This window comes from Syzygium oleosum, unplaced genomic scaffold (assembly GCF_021117445.2).
Source record: "Syzygium oleosum isolate NSW1041296 unplaced genomic scaffold, Sole_v2.1 Sole_v2.04, whole genome shotgun sequence".
Taxonomy (NCBI): Eukaryota; Viridiplantae; Streptophyta; class Magnoliopsida; order Myrtales; family Myrtaceae; genus Syzygium; species Syzygium oleosum.
The window spans coordinates 6,413,785-6,429,391 of NW_026607488.1; the positions used below are offsets into that span (position 1 = coordinate 6,413,785).

A 15,607-nucleotide genomic window follows, 5' to 3' on the forward strand; every position below is an offset into this window, starting at 1 on the left:
GAGAACTAGCATGAAGGGCTTCTCTATTAAGCCATAAGCATCCATCTGGTCGCAAAAGAAATGTTCTTTTTCCATTACCCGAATTGAAAATGTACAAAATTTTTTATTCGACTTTGACACTATGAACCATCGTGCCAGAACAGGCTTAAAAGTGGTGGACTTAAATTTATTCTTTTTCCTTATATTTCCGCTGTTCTTTTTCTAGGCAGATTCTCATTGCCATAGCTAAGAATATAATATGCTTTTTTATTTATTCTTTACGTAGGTGTTACCATTCATATTAAAAGCACCATGTAATCTTTTTCTTTTTTTTTATTACATGTTAGCATTGTTGCAAAAAGAAATTTCCAAGAAATCTAAATTTTTCCACATTTTTTAGTAAACTTACAGATTAATTATCAAGAAAAATCCAAAAGAGAATATAAACAACTTTTTACCCAATCCAATATTATTTAACTTTTACTTTTGTCATTAATGTGATTCTGTAGTGGATGTTTGATTTGATTTGAATGGAGTGATGATTTGAAGTATTTTTGTTGTATTTTGGGACAGGAGCAATGTGATTCCGCTATTTATATAGATGTATGACACTGGGAAAATCTTCATATATCGGGTTTTAAAGTGTGGAGAAGTTAATGCTTTATCTATTGATAATTGTCCTTCTTTTGGATGGAGGGAAGTTTATTCGAGGATATGTTTTTCCATAAATATTCAACCCATAGAGTAAACTAAATCATCAACTTTGAAAATACTATTACAATAGGACTTGATAAACCTAGGACTATGGGGTCTTATTTCCAAGTTAGGATTTTCTTTTCTTATGGCCACTACGATTCCCTATTATGACTAAATCCCTAATTGTCCCTAAAGAAACGAAACTGCAAATACCCTTCTCCAAGTTTTTTTTAATAAATTTGACAGCTCCTTAACCAGAATTAAAAGTAACTAACGTTATGAAGATGATATTCAATTCTTCACAAACCTAAGGAAAATGACATCTTTGAGTAAATATACCCCCTCCCCATATTTGCAACATAATTATGATCTTTTACCATCAAAACAAGTTGGTCTCGACTGATTTCAAAATCACCACTCGGGATTAGAACGATCACATGAATATAAATAGCGCTTAAAATCCACTGTCTAGTGATGTGAGATATTATTTTAATACGGTTTCTCACGTGCAAGCCAAATAGGTTGTAATGGGCCCACATTTGGCACTGTGGGCTTGGCTCAACACAGGTTTGAGTCAGCCCATAGGGCCGGGCTCGTCCAGGTCCTTGTGATTTAGAATTTTGCCTGGGATGCCTAATATGAATTAAAATTGAAATTATTTGGTCCAATTTGATTAAAATACTCTAATAATTGACTTTACTCTAAAGATTCAATCGGCCATTTAATGCTTTTCCTGAACGTTGACCGACTCTTAAAATTCCATGGTTTGAAAACTTTATAATCGAAACCCGAGATCTTCAAATCTTATTGTCCCTAAGTCAAATATCGAAAGAAACTAAATATAAAAAAAATGGTGGGAAGTCAACGTAATTTTATTTTTTCGATCAAAGGTCAAATTTTTTGGTTCGACAAGAAAAGTCAACCTTTTACCATTTTATGAAATTTGAAATTTAAAGAGCTAAATCTACATGCAGAGGTTGAATTGATGTTCGTGTACACTATTTGAATGCAATGACATATTTTGTTGATTTTTGGACTTAGGGTTGATTTTCTCGATTTGACCAAAAGTCAATTCTTAATTTATTCATGAAATGATGCCTAATTGCTGATGAATGAATGAACCTAATTTCTACATGCAAATTGAATGCTAGTAATGCTTATTTGACTGTTTTTGGTCAAGAATGAAGTCCTGTCGCGGCTAGGGATTTTGAATCTCAAATTTTATAATTTTGATATGTTGGTGAAAATTCAAGTGTCAACACCGACTAATAAAACAAAAAAGGGAATAGAAGAAAAATGTCTAAAGGCCAACTCATCATATATCTATCATTGATCAATCAACTCAATACAATGAAATTGATTAGACACCCAATGGCAATTAATTAACTAAACAACAATTTCTTTTCCGTGTGTACACGCTTTATTATTTGACTTCAATTGCGAATACGATCCTCCGAACTCTTGAGTGGCTTAAGATTTATCGCAACCTTTTGAGCATGAATTCACACAACCTTCGACTTTCTTGGCATCTGCAATGAAACAAAGTACTTAAAAACCCATGTTATACATTCTCAAATATTGTAACATAACAGAAGTAAAAAAAATCAAAAGTTCTATTTAAAAGGTGAAGCTTTTGCTTTCGTACCAGAATGCGGGTCGAAACATTTGGACATCACGCAATCAAGATTGCAATGGCCTATGAGTGTCTCGACCACCGATGGATGGACGCAGTTTACCATGCATTGGAAAGCGCAGGCATGTGGATGAGGGAATATAAGACATTTCCACGAGCACAAGATTTGACACCATTCTTCAGATCTTGCCTCAGTGACTACTGCCTGCGATGCCATTGTGGCGACCAGCATCACTAATATGGTACAACTCTTGACATTCATGTTTGATTTGTTTTTGATGGAGTGATGATTCATAGTATTTTTGTTATATTTTGGGACAGGAGTAATGTGATTCCGCTATTTATATAGATGTACGACACTGGGGAAATCTTCATTTGTTGGGTTTGAAAGGGTCAAGAAGTTAATGGTTTGTCTATTGATAATTGTCCTTCTTTTGAATGGAGGGAAATTTATTCTAGGATAAGTTTTTCCATAAATATTCAACCCATAGAGGAAACTAAATTATCAACTTTCAAAATACTAGCACAATAAGACTTGATAAACCTACGACTATGGGGTGTTATTTCCAAGTCAGAATTTTCTTTTTTTGTGGGCCACTACGATTCCCTATTATGACTAAATCCCTCATTTTCTCTAAAGAGATGAAATTGCATTAAAATCCAATGGAAATTTAAATTGGTGGACCGAAATTTATTGTTTTTCCTTGTTTTTATGTTTTTCTTTGTATGGGTAGATTCTCATTGCCATACTCGAGAATATATGACAACTCTCGACATTACAATTGTCCTTTTTTGGATTAAGGGAGATTTATTTTGAGATATGTTTTTCCCTAATAATCAACCCGATGGAGAAATATAAATCACCAACTTCCCAAATATCATTACAATAAGACTTGATAAATCTACCAATTATGGAGTGTTATTTTTGTTGGAAATATGAGATAAATTGATGGGTGAATGTATGAGAAATTGATGCTCAAAGAACACCCTTGAGTTGGAAGTGGGATGTGGAAAAACACTAGTCCCACATCGGAAAAGAAAGAAGGCTATGGAGTGCTTTATATACAGTTACACTTATTTGAAGTGGTAACTATCATAGCACAAACTCTCTGCCTCGCGCTCAGGCGCAGGGGGGGTGCAAATCCGCGCCCGACAAGCTGAAACTTGGGCGCGAGCGCACATCCCGCGTACACGATTGCAGGACCGAAAAGTGGGCCTCGCGACGAGCCCAATTTTGCCTTCTGATTTATTTTTTTCAATTTTGCCTCGCGGCAGATTTAATCGTCTGTTATTCGTATTGATTTTATAACGGCAGATTTAATCGTTCGTTATTCGTATTGATTTTATAACAACAGATTTAATCGTCCGTTATTATTCCCGAATTGCTCTCCCCTCTATTCTTTTTATCGAAATCATTCTTCCTCTGGTTTTACACCCTCTTTGCATTTTGCACTGTTTTTCGGTAGTGTTCATTCCGAGTTTGTTCAAGTTCGCCGGAAGCTTGGAAGTGCCGTGCTCTCTTCTTTGCTGTCAACCGTTGTATCCTGGGAGACAGACGTTCACGAAACCTCAATCGCGTACTGGAGGGAACGAATCTGTTTTAAGGAAACTGTGTCAAACACAGGCCTCGGTATTCGTTTGTATCGATTCCGACTTTGTTATTGCAATTTCGTTTCTTTACAATTCTTTATTGTTTGTAATATTTATGCTAATGCCGATTTGAATTTCGTAACAATCTTAAAACAGATTCCTGCTTTTAGAAATTCAAATGGCTACGGGTAAAGAAGTCGTGGATGTGGCTGCTGGAAACGATGGTGTTGATGTGGCTGCTGACAACATTGCCAAAAAATCTGCCTATGCCTCAGCTGTCCAACTGCCTGGCTCATCCTCTGTTCCTTCTGCTGTTTCTGTCCACCATGGTGAGAAACCTGAAAAGTTCGACGGATCGAACTTTAAAAGGTGGCAGCAAAAGATGCTGTTTTATTTAACAACCTTGAATCTTGCGAGATTCTTGACTGAGGAAGCTCCTAAGTTATCCAGTGGAGAAACAGATAAGCAAGTCTTCAACGCTGTTGAAGCATGGAAGCACTCTGACTTCCTGTGTCGGAACTATGTCATGAATGGCCTACATGACTCATTGTACAATGTCTATTGTGCAAAAACGACGGCAAAGGAGTTATAGGAAGCCTTGGACCGAAAATATGAAACAGAGGATGCCGGAGCAAAGAAATTTGTTGTCGGTCGATTCCTTGATTATAAGATGGTGGACTTTAAGACTGTGATCAGTCAAGTGCAAGAAATTCAAGTGATCTTGCATGAAATTCAGGCTGAAGGAATGATCTTGAGTGAAACCTTCCAAGTGGCTGCTATTATTGAAAAGCTACCTCCTGGGTGGAAGGATTTCAAAAACTATCTCAAGCATAAGCGAAAGGAAATGAACCTGGAAGAGCTAATTGTTAGACTTCGAATTGAAGAAGACAATAGAGGATTTGAACGCAAAGGGTTCAATCCTACTACAGCTAAGGGAAATGTTGTGGAGCTTAGACAAGGCCACAAGAACAAGAAGATTGCCAAGCCAAAGTTGGGACCAAAAGGAGGAGTTTCCAAGAACAAGTTTCAAGGAAAATGCTTCAACTGTGGTAAAATGGGGCATAGGTCTATGGAATGCAGACTTCCGAAGAAGAAGAATTATGAGACAAATATGGTGAGTGGCATCGCTCAAGACGTGTCAAACATAAACCTTTCTGCAATAGTTTCTGAAGTAAACTTAGTTGGGTCCAATCCGAAGGAATGGTGGATTGACACTGGTACTACTAGGCACATATGCTCCAATAAGGACCTGTTCACAAATCTTGAACCAATTAATGGGGAAACGGTTTTTATGGGAAACTCTGCCTCTTCTGCTGTCGAAGGCCAAGGGAAGGTGTTGCTGAAGATGACCTCAGGAAAAGAGCTGACTCTAAACAATGTTCTTTATGTGCCAGAAATCCGAAAGAACCTGATTTCTGGGTCTCTGTTGAACAAGCATGGATTTCGTATGGTATTTGAGTCAGATAAAGTTATTTTGTCTAAATCCGGAATGTATGTGGGGAAGGGATATGTAACTGATGGGCTTTTTAAGCTCAATGTAATGACAATTATCAATAAAGATAATAAGTCTTCCGTTTATTTGCTTGAGTCTTCCAATTTATGGCATGGTAGACTAGGACACGTTAATTATGATACATTGCGTAGATTAATTAACTTGGAACATATACCTTCATTTCAAATTGATTCAAAACGTAAATGTGAAATTTGTGTTGAGGCAAAATTAACGAGATCATCATTTCAAACAATTGAAAGAAACACCGAACCCCTTGAATTAATTCATAGTGATGTTTGCGATTTGAAATTCGTACAAACGAGAGGTGGTAATAAATATTTTATTACCTTTATCGATGATAACACTAAATACTGTTATGTGTATTTGCTTAAAAGCAAAGATGAAGCCTTAGAGAAATTTATTCTCTATAAGAATGAAGTTGAAAATCAACTTAATAAGAGAATTAAAAGATTGAGAAGTGATAGAGGTGGCGAGTACGAAGTACCAATTGGTGAATTCTGTGCACAACACGGAATTATACATGAAATAACTGCGCCTTACTCTCCTCAATCAAATGGTGTTGCTCAACGTAAAAATCGCACATTGAAAGAAATGATGAACGCGATATTACTAAATTCAGGTTTGCCTCAAAATATGTGGGGAGAAGCTATATTGTCAAGCAATTACCTTTTAAATAAGGTACCTCGAAAGAAAGAGGATAAAACCCCTTATGAGTTATGGAAAGGTAGGACACCATCCTACAAACACTTACGAGTGTGGGGGTGTCTTGCAAAAGTGGCGGTTCCAACACCAAAGAAGACAAAGATAGGTCCTAAAACGGTGGACTGTATCTTTATAGGCTATGCACATAACAGTAATGCATATCGATTTCTTGTGCATGAATCAAAAATTTCAGATATACACAAGAATACGATCATGGAATCTAGGAATGCATCATTCTTTGAAAATGTATTTCCTTGTAAATCCAATGATGGATCGAGTTCATCTAAACGAAAGAATGAAACTATGAATGAAGAAAGTCACGATTCGGCTCATGAAATTCATGACTCAGATCATGAACTAGAACCGAGACGTAGCAAAAGAGCAAGAGTGGAAAAATCTTTTGGAAATGATTTTCTAACTTATTTGTTAGAAAAGGAACCATTAAATTATGCAGAAGCTGTGAATTCCTCTGAGGGACCTCTATGGAAAGAAGCAATAAAAAGTGAAGTTGATTCTATTTTGCAGAATCATACTTGGGAGCTAGTGAATCTTCCTCCTGGTTGTAAGCCTTTAAAGTCCAAATGGATTTTTAAAAAGAAAATGAAAGCAGATGGCTCTGTTGATAAGTACAAAGCCAGACTTGTGATCAAATGATACAAACAACGATAAGGCTTAGATTACTTCGATACTTATTCTCCTGTGACGAGAATAACTTCCATTAGGATGATACTTGCAATTGTAGCATTGTGAAATCTCGAAGTACATCAAATGGATGTAAAAACAGCTTTCCTAAATGGTGATTTGGATGAAGAAATCTACATGGAACAATCTGAGGGTTTTATAGTTCCAGGACAAGAAAGGAAAGTCTGTAAATTGGTGAAATCATTGTATGGCCTAAAACAAGCACCAAAGCAGTGGCATGAAAAGTTTGATAATGCAATGATTACCAATGGTTTTAAGATCAATGAATGTGATAAATGTGTCTACATTAAAGAGACAACAAATGGCTATGTCATTTTGTGTCTTTACGTAGATGACATACTAATTGTTGGTAGTGATGATAAAATGATCAAATCTACCAAGTATATGTTGAATTCAAGATTTGACATGAAAGATATGGGACCTACTGATATGATTTTAGGAATTAAAATCACAAGAACATCAGAATGTCTTATTTTAAACCAGTCACACTATGTGGACAAGATTCTTGAAAAATTCAACATGAATGATTCTGGTATTGCTAGAACACCATTAGACAATAGTCTTCATCTTTCCAAGAATAGAGGAGAGGGTATTTCTCAAGCAGAGTACTCTAGAGTTGTTGGAAGTCTAATGTACTTAATGAGTTGTACTAGACCAGACATTGACTATACGGTTGGTAAATTAAGTAGATATACAAGCAATCCGAGTGCTGACCATTGGAAAGCAATAGTGAGAGTATTCAGGTACATACGATATACTCGGAATTATGGCCTGCATTATACCAGATACCCAGCTGTTCTGGAAGGATATAGTGATGCGAACTGGATATCTGATATAAAAGACTCAAAATCTACTAGTGGATATGTATTCACACTAGCAGGAGCAGCCATATCTTGGAAATCCTGTAAACAAACTGTTATAGCCAGATCCACAATGGAATCTGAATTTATAGCATTAGATAAATGTGGTGAAGAGGCTGAATGGTTACGCCATTTCTTAGAGGATATTCCAAAATGGCAAAAACCTGTGCCACCAATAAGTATACATTGTGATAGTCAATCTGCGATTGGAAGAGCACAGAGTAATATGTATAATGGTAAGTCTAGACATATACGTCGTAGACATAATACCATTAGACAACTACTCTCAACAGGAATTATCTCTATTGACTACATAAAGTCAAGGGATAATATTGCGGATCTGCTAACCAAAGGGTTAAACAGAGAGTTAGTTGAGAAATTGACAAGAGGAATGGGACTGAAGCCCATGAAAGAATAAGTTGATATAAAGGAAACCCAACCTAGTTGACTGGAGATCCCAAGATCTAGGTTCAAAGGGACAACCTAATTATATAAACTTAGTGATGTCACTGTGGGGGTTATCTCTAAAACCATTCCTATATAAAATAACAGTGATATTGTAAAGGAAAGGATAGCATTTTTGCTTTAATGATTCTTAAGTGGAGTAAACAAATTACTCAAAAATTAAGTAATCACCTATGTGAGAGAGAAGTGGGGCCGCTTCAAAGGAGAATTATTAGGGCTAAATTCTTTAGAAACTCTTGCAGAACCAGGTTGATGTTCATGGCCAAAACGAACATAACTATGAGAACTGAACAAACGTTTAGGTGATTCCTGTGTGAAGTGTATGGTTCATTTACATAAGAAAGCTGGACAGTTCAAGGACATCATGTCTACTTGACAACTAGTAAAGTAAATATACTTTCACAAGGGAAGGTTCAAAGGGTAATACCTACCTATCCTATGCAGGTTTCAATTGTTGAACACTATCACAGAGTCAAAACTAAAACAATTTTCATTCATGTGGGGGATTGTTGGAAATATGGGATAAATTGATGGGTGAATGAATGAGAAATTGATGCTCAAAGAACACCATTGAGTTGGAAGTGGGATGTGGAAAACACTAGTCCCACATCGGAAAAGAAAGAAGGCTATGGAGTGCTTTATATACAGTTACACTTATTTGAAGTGGTAACTATCATAGCACAAACTCTCTGCCTCGCGCTCAGGCGCAGGGGGGGTGCAAATCCGACGCTCGACAAGCTGAAACTTGGGCGCGAGCCCACATCCCGCGTACACGATTGCAGGACCGAAAAGTGGGCCTCGCGACGAGTCCAATTTTGCCTTCTGATTTATTTTTTTTCAACTCAAACGGTTACGAATTTCATAACGTGCGACAGATTTAATCAGCCGTTATTCCCATACGTATTGATCTTATAACGGCAGAATTAATCGTTCGTTATTCATATTGATCTTATAACGGCAGAATTAATCGTTCGTTATTCATATTGATCTTATAACGGCAGAATTAATCGTCCGTTATTCGTATTGATTTTATAACGGCAGATTTAATCATCCGTTATTCGTATTGATTTTATAACGGCAGATTTAATCGTCCGTTATTCGTATTGATTTCATAACGACAGATTTAATCGTCCGTTATTATTCCCGAATTGCTCTCCCCTCTGTTCCTTTTATCGAAATCATTCTTCCTCTGGTTTTACACCCTCTTTGCATTTTGCACTGTTTTTCGGTAGTGTTCATTCCGAGTTTGTTCAAGTTCGCCGGAAGCTTGGAAGTGCCGTGCTCTCTTCTTCGCTGTCAACCGTTGTATCCTGGGAGACAGACGTTCACGAAACCTCAATCGCGTACTGGAGGGAACGAATCTATTTTAAGGAAACTGTATCAAACACAGGCCTCGGTATTCGTTTGTATCGATGCCGACTTTGTTATTGCAATTTCGTTTCTTTACAATTCTTTATTGTTTGTAATATTTATGCTAATGCCGATTTGAATTTCGTAACAATTTTTCCGTTTTTCCTTTTTTTTTTTTTAGGATGATTCTCATTGCCATAGCTAAGAATATAATATCCTTTTTTATGGGTGCCGCGAGGCTGATAGTCACCGTTATTATCAAGAATAATGGTAAACTCCCAGCCGCATATTCCAACTTTAGAGAGAGGGGCAACCCAAAGGTCAAGTTTGGTCCTCTTTGTCTTATTCTAGCCTTTTTTTTTCCTTAAAGTTTTAGTTCAGGTTAACAGTCATATAAATATCGCTTCTATAAAAGTACTCCGCCCAAAAAATGAAAAATTCACAATAAAATATGCCCTTTAAAGTATGCTTACTGTAATCAATCACATTAAAATGATCAATTAGAGCATGATACATTGATTATCTAGCAAATAATGTGTCCCAATTCGAATGCCATATCTCATTAAATAATACAGATCCGCCGTTCATCATATGTTTAAATAATATTTTATTTGAAAATTTATAAACACAAAATTCAAATGATATATTGGAATACTACATAAAATTCCATAGAGTTGGGTCAATAGGTAAAAAGCAGACATTCCTGCATTAAATGCATATTGTAGAATTTTTGTGTGATTTCACGTGTCATGAATTTTTTAAAGGAAACTAGTTTGTAAAAATTTGTCAATAAATAAAAGGATGAAAAAAATCATTGTATAACTTGTTTACACATTCTCTGCTTAACAAGTTTGCAGACCTCAAGGGAAAAAACACGAATAAAAGAATTGTTTCTTAGTTTGCATTACAGGAACCGGACAAACAAGTCACAAGGTTCCAAAAGTGCAAATGTTGTGGTCAGTAATGGTCCGTCACTCTTTGCACGAGTAACGGACCATCATGTAAGCATTATTCCTTTTTTTTTTTTTTATCTATTCCTTAAGTGAGTGTTACCATTCATATTAAAAGCACCACGTAATCTTTTTCTTTTTGCTATGACATATTAGCATTGTCGCAGAAGGAAATTTCCAATAAATCTAATTCTTTACGCATTTTTTAGTAAACTTACAGATCACTTATCAAGAAAAATCCAAAAGAGAATTTAAACAACTCTTTAACACAATCCAATATTAATAAACTTTTACTATTGTTATTAATGTGATTCTGTAGTATGATGTTTGATTTGTTTTCAATGGAGTGATGATTCGTAGTATTTTTGTTGTATTTTGGGACAAGAGCAAAGTGATTTTGTAGATCAAACAAGTAAAACTCTTCAAGTTGTCACCCACCACATCTATTACCTTGGTCCAGGTAATATCACTTCAGAATCAAACCTTTGTTGTACTATACTATTTTGAGACGATGTGCGTCGGCTTCATCAAGTTAAACTGATTTATGTAGGAGTCGATGACCACCTTATTTAAAAGATCCTTGATCCTTCCTATCTTGATGGTGCGGTGCAAACATTCCGCAGCCTTCGGACTCTTACTGAAGAATTTTGGAGCTTCGGCAGTCGCATGGGTTGGTGAAGCCGGAGGTGCTTATAATAGGGGCCGCAACCTTGTCACTAACTCCTTTGTGTTTCGTTTTTGGTAAAATAAAACTCCCATACACGACTACTTATATTAATGGTTCTGATGAGAGATCATGACACTAAGAAATTTTATGTCATCTGTGCTGTATAGGTACTTGGACCAACTAGGAATGGCAGCCACTCGCAGCACAAAAACATATTGCAGACAGACGTTGATTGGTGGAAACTATGGCTTGCTAAACACTGAAACATTCCAACCAAACCCAGATTACTACAGGTTGGTTAGTCATGAGATTTTAGCTGGAAGACCCTAATCCAACTCAACTATTACCTAGATAAAATGAAAGGAAAGGGATAATTTTTTTTTTCTAATAGCCCTTTTTCTTTTTTTAATATATATCACATGAAAAAATTTAGAACTCTAATACTACATAACGCAAAACTATTAGTCGAGTGGTAATGGAATAGCTTTGCTGGAGGAGATTGTAAACTAAGAAATATCCTGCTTTTGTCAGTGTACAGGCCAATTTGAATCCAAAGTTGAAAAGAAAAATGGAAACAAACGGAAGAACTGGATTTATTTGACTAACAATATTATTGTACTATATCAACAAACTAAGTGAATTATTTAGCAGATGGTTCAAGCTGAACCAATACTTCACTCGTGCTCTGCAGTGCTCTTCTTTGGCATAACTTGGTGGGAAGCGATGTTTTATTAACTAGCTTCTCGGGCACAGCAAAGATTTACGCTTATGCTCATTGCTCAAAGAACTCTGTAAGCGTCTTCTGCTCTTGAAACAAGAGGATAGACCGTGGAGTTGGCTAATATCCTGTTTTTTGATATCAACAGTCTGGTATCACTTTGCTGTTGATCAACCTGGATGGTAACACAACTGTCCAAGTTCACGTTTCAACTGAAGATGTAGCCAGTCATGGAACATTAACTTTGAATCAAGAGAGCCAAACTCAAAGGACAAAATTTTCTAGAATGTCAAGTGGGTCATCTAATAATGGAAACATCAGAGAAGATTATCGCATGACTGCCAAAGAAGGAAATATACGGAGTCAAGACATGCTTCTCAATGGAAAAGTTTTAAACACATATTCATCTGGCAATATTCCTTCCTTAGATCCAGTAAATGTAAGCCACTCAGATCCGATTACGGTGGCTCCATTCTCCGCTGTATTTGCTCAGATTCCTAGTATGAATGTCATTGCATGCCAATAGTCCAGGACCATAGGCACTGTGCAATAGTAACTATAAGGTGACAATCGTAGATGATTATATCTTGCAGAGATTGTGACAAGCACAGGCAAAATTATATCCATTTGCCAGTGAAGGCCAGTCATTTAATGTTTTGAGTTAAAATCCAGAGTGCTTATGATAAGCGGACCGAAGTCTCTTTTTCCCTTTGGGTAATGCTTTGCATCACCCACAAAAATAGAGAGCCATTCCTCATATGCCAATCCGACATTAGCAGCAAGCTTGTTAGTCACTTCTGTATATCATCCCTTGCTTCGTAGCTAATAGTACAACACAGCAGAGGTACAAATCTATATGAAGAAGGTACACGTTTGGTGAGTCTCACAAATGTGGGCCTCAAGCATCAAGCTAAACAACTTCATCCCTAGAGTATCCTGCAAGAGTCAATTATCCACCAAGTGGTGCAAGAGAAAATGCTTGTGTAAATGATTATTTGATCTTCTCCTCAGTAAATCTTCTTCGCAAGTAAATTTTTGGCCACGTCATTCCTCCTGACGATTGAAGATGTCATCGACAATGATAGATTCCTGGTAATCAAACTGCAGTAATTAGTTGCCCCTTGCCGCTCCAGGCAACAAGTTTGCAGGAATGGAACTCCTCGATTCCTCATCTCTTCTTGAGCTCGCCTCATTTCTTCAGGATCTATTACCATGAACAAGCAAACTAATAAACGGACAAGCAAGAAGATAAGTGCTTGCAAGCCGACTCAACTGGAAATCAATTAAAAAGGTATATAATATCACTAGGCCGCCAGCAAATTCCGTGATGCACACCAACAAAATAAATGCATATCCTCAAGATCATTATGGTGGGATTATGATATTGGGAATGAGTACTTAACCATGTACCAAACTAATTTCATCATTAGGAAAATGACAAACAGCATGAACCCAACCATGAGACCCATCGGGCTCTTCACCAGGGACATTATGGAGAAGGGTTCTCTAATCTGTTAAAATCAAGATTTCAAGGGAGGAAGTTAACAAAACATCGTAACTAGAACCATTAATAAGACCAGGTTCTGGTCAAAATCAACCTCATAGTACGGTTGCTCTCACAATGGCTCTAAAACCACCTCATTCAAGATCCTCCTAAGGGCAGCCTGAACCTTGCCAGGATTCCTAGCACTGACGTCAATTCATACCTGTGTATTTATAAAGCATTGAAGTTAGACAGCGATCGAAACTTGGTGGATAACTAGCAAATCAAGATCATACCCACCAGTGAAAAGAAATATCCAGTGGCGGCCACCTCAATCAGATGAGTCCCAGCCAAGATGTTATGGCTTTTTTCAAATATGAATGAAGGAACATTCTTATACCAAACACTTTCATATACAAGCATATTGCCATCATCATCGCCCATATCAGCCTGTGACAATTGAAGTACGACTTAAAGGAGAAAAGATTAAAAGGTTATGTAAATGCTCATACCTGAGACAAAAATCCATCCAGTGATTGTCCCCCCAATGCAGTTTTTTCTACAGCGTCTTTGTATGGATCTTCTTTCCACAGACTGAATGTAGAAAGCAGGCCTTAGGTCTATACATTTAGAATCTCTTACAAACAACTTAGTGGTAAAGTGCACACAGAATATACATTGCTCATGCATTACAACCATATCTTCAAATAAAACATGCATTACTTGGAATTGCACATTCATATCTGAAGTAATTTCACCTAACATATTCCCTTAATCCCATTACCATCTAGGGGTGTAATGTGGATGCACAAATAACTAGTTTGCACTGATTTAGAACAAGAAGCCACTCATTATACAGAAAGCAGAGAAGCAGCTTATGACCAGCAGAAGCTTCTAACAGAAACAGGATTACCATTCTGGTGCAGTGGAGAAGAGATCCTCGATTTCAATAGGTTGTAGAGCCCTGTCCTGTAAAGTAATATACTGAAAGTTAAGATTCTCAGAACTTCAGGACAAGACTGTGACCAGCAACATAGGTCGAATTGTTAGATTAAAGCTTCAAGTAAGGTGGATAGTTGGGAATTGAAATGAGAGTGGACATACTTCATCAATGTCAAATAACTCAAATATCCCCTTGAGATACTCAATAGCTTCATTTGTCAGCTCCACGCTCTACACAGAGGAAAACCGAAATATGCAACAACTTTTATGCTATTTAAAACACCGTCAGTAGAAATAATTTAACATTCAGTACCAAAGACTATATTGACCTGAATGTAATTTTTCTTAAAGACAAAAACAACTATTAGCTGTTTGTAGCAGAAGAGAGGCACAACTTCCAGGTAGCTTTACACATTGAAAATTTGATCATTTGGCATACATACGTCATTTTCTTCAACTTAGTGCAAACATGTAATCATCCCGCTAGCTCGTCAGCAACCATAGAAACTTAAAGGAAGATTGATATTCCAATTTCCATAGAAAAAGGTGAGTGGGATGATCAGACAACTTCCAGATTGAAACAGATTAAGTCAAGTAGTAGCAATTGAAATATTGACAGTGACCGCATAATTGTATGCACATTTACGAGTATGCAGCATTCATTGCCCCAGAATGATAAGTTACTTCGAATAATGTGAGAAATAAAGTAGCTAAAAAGTATCGAAAGACCTTTCAATACATCAACCAACTTTTGTGATTCAAGGTCTTCCAAATTGCTGACCAAAAAAAAAAAAAAAAAGGTCTTCCAAATTCTCATTTGACTAAGATATCACACCACATCACATTCACGTGACTAAGGCGAAACAGTTGTACCTTCAGGTAAATAAAAAATAGTCTTTTACTTTGGCTAAAGTAATGAAAAAACAAAGTCATGAAATAAGAAGCCATCAACATATTGCTCCACGCAAAAAACAAATCAACCAACGGTAACTTTACTATTTATGTCCAACATATAGGTACCTGATCAGGACTTCTTTTAAATGAACATGGAATTAGGTTCTCTGCTAGTTTGATATCATTGTCATAACCAAACTTCCTGTGAACGGTCCAAGTTTTCTCCGGACATCCTTTTTCAATGAACAGCCTATGGAGAAACAGGAATCCTGTCAATGTCAGCCCATTTTCATTGACTTCTTTGGACAACTTCCCTTGGACAACCCTCTTGACTCCCACTATTTCAGAAGACAGTAGAGGCGCGTTAAGACATTTGTCCTGTCATGTACATGAACTGAGGTGATACGAACACATGCCAAAGACTACATAGCAGGAGATATGCTTGCTAAAATTTCCTTAAAAT

At 36.8% G+C, this 15,607-nt stretch overlaps 2 long non-coding RNA genes and 2 pseudogenes across 2 annotated transcripts; 1 reads left to right on the forward strand and 3 right to left on the reverse strand.

Annotated features, from left to right (window-relative positions):
* Positions 1-1,978: 1,978 nt before the first annotated feature.
* On the reverse strand, positions 1,979-2,595 carry LOC130137925 (uncharacterized). The gene is made up of 2 exons (XR_008816359.1): positions 2,321-2,595; positions 1,979-2,204 (listed from the first exon to the last, which is right to left on the reverse strand). It is a non-coding gene; the product is annotated as an uncharacterized LOC130137925 (long non-coding RNA).
* A 1,481-nt stretch (positions 2,596-4,076) lies between these two features.
* LOC130137858 (heparanase-like protein 3) lies at positions 4,077-12,378 on the forward strand (annotated as a pseudogene).
* Positions 12,379-12,935: 557 nt separating this feature from the next.
* Positions 12,936-14,224, reverse strand: LOC115674529 (ER membrane protein complex subunit 7 homolog; annotated as a pseudogene).
* On the reverse strand, positions 14,222-15,478 carry LOC115674436 (uncharacterized). Its single transcript, XR_004004946.2, has 3 exons — positions 15,271-15,478; positions 14,413-14,481; positions 14,222-14,277 (listed from the first exon to the last, which is right to left on the reverse strand). It is a non-coding gene; the product is annotated as an uncharacterized LOC115674436 (long non-coding RNA).
* Positions 15,479-15,607: the final 129 nt, after the last annotated feature.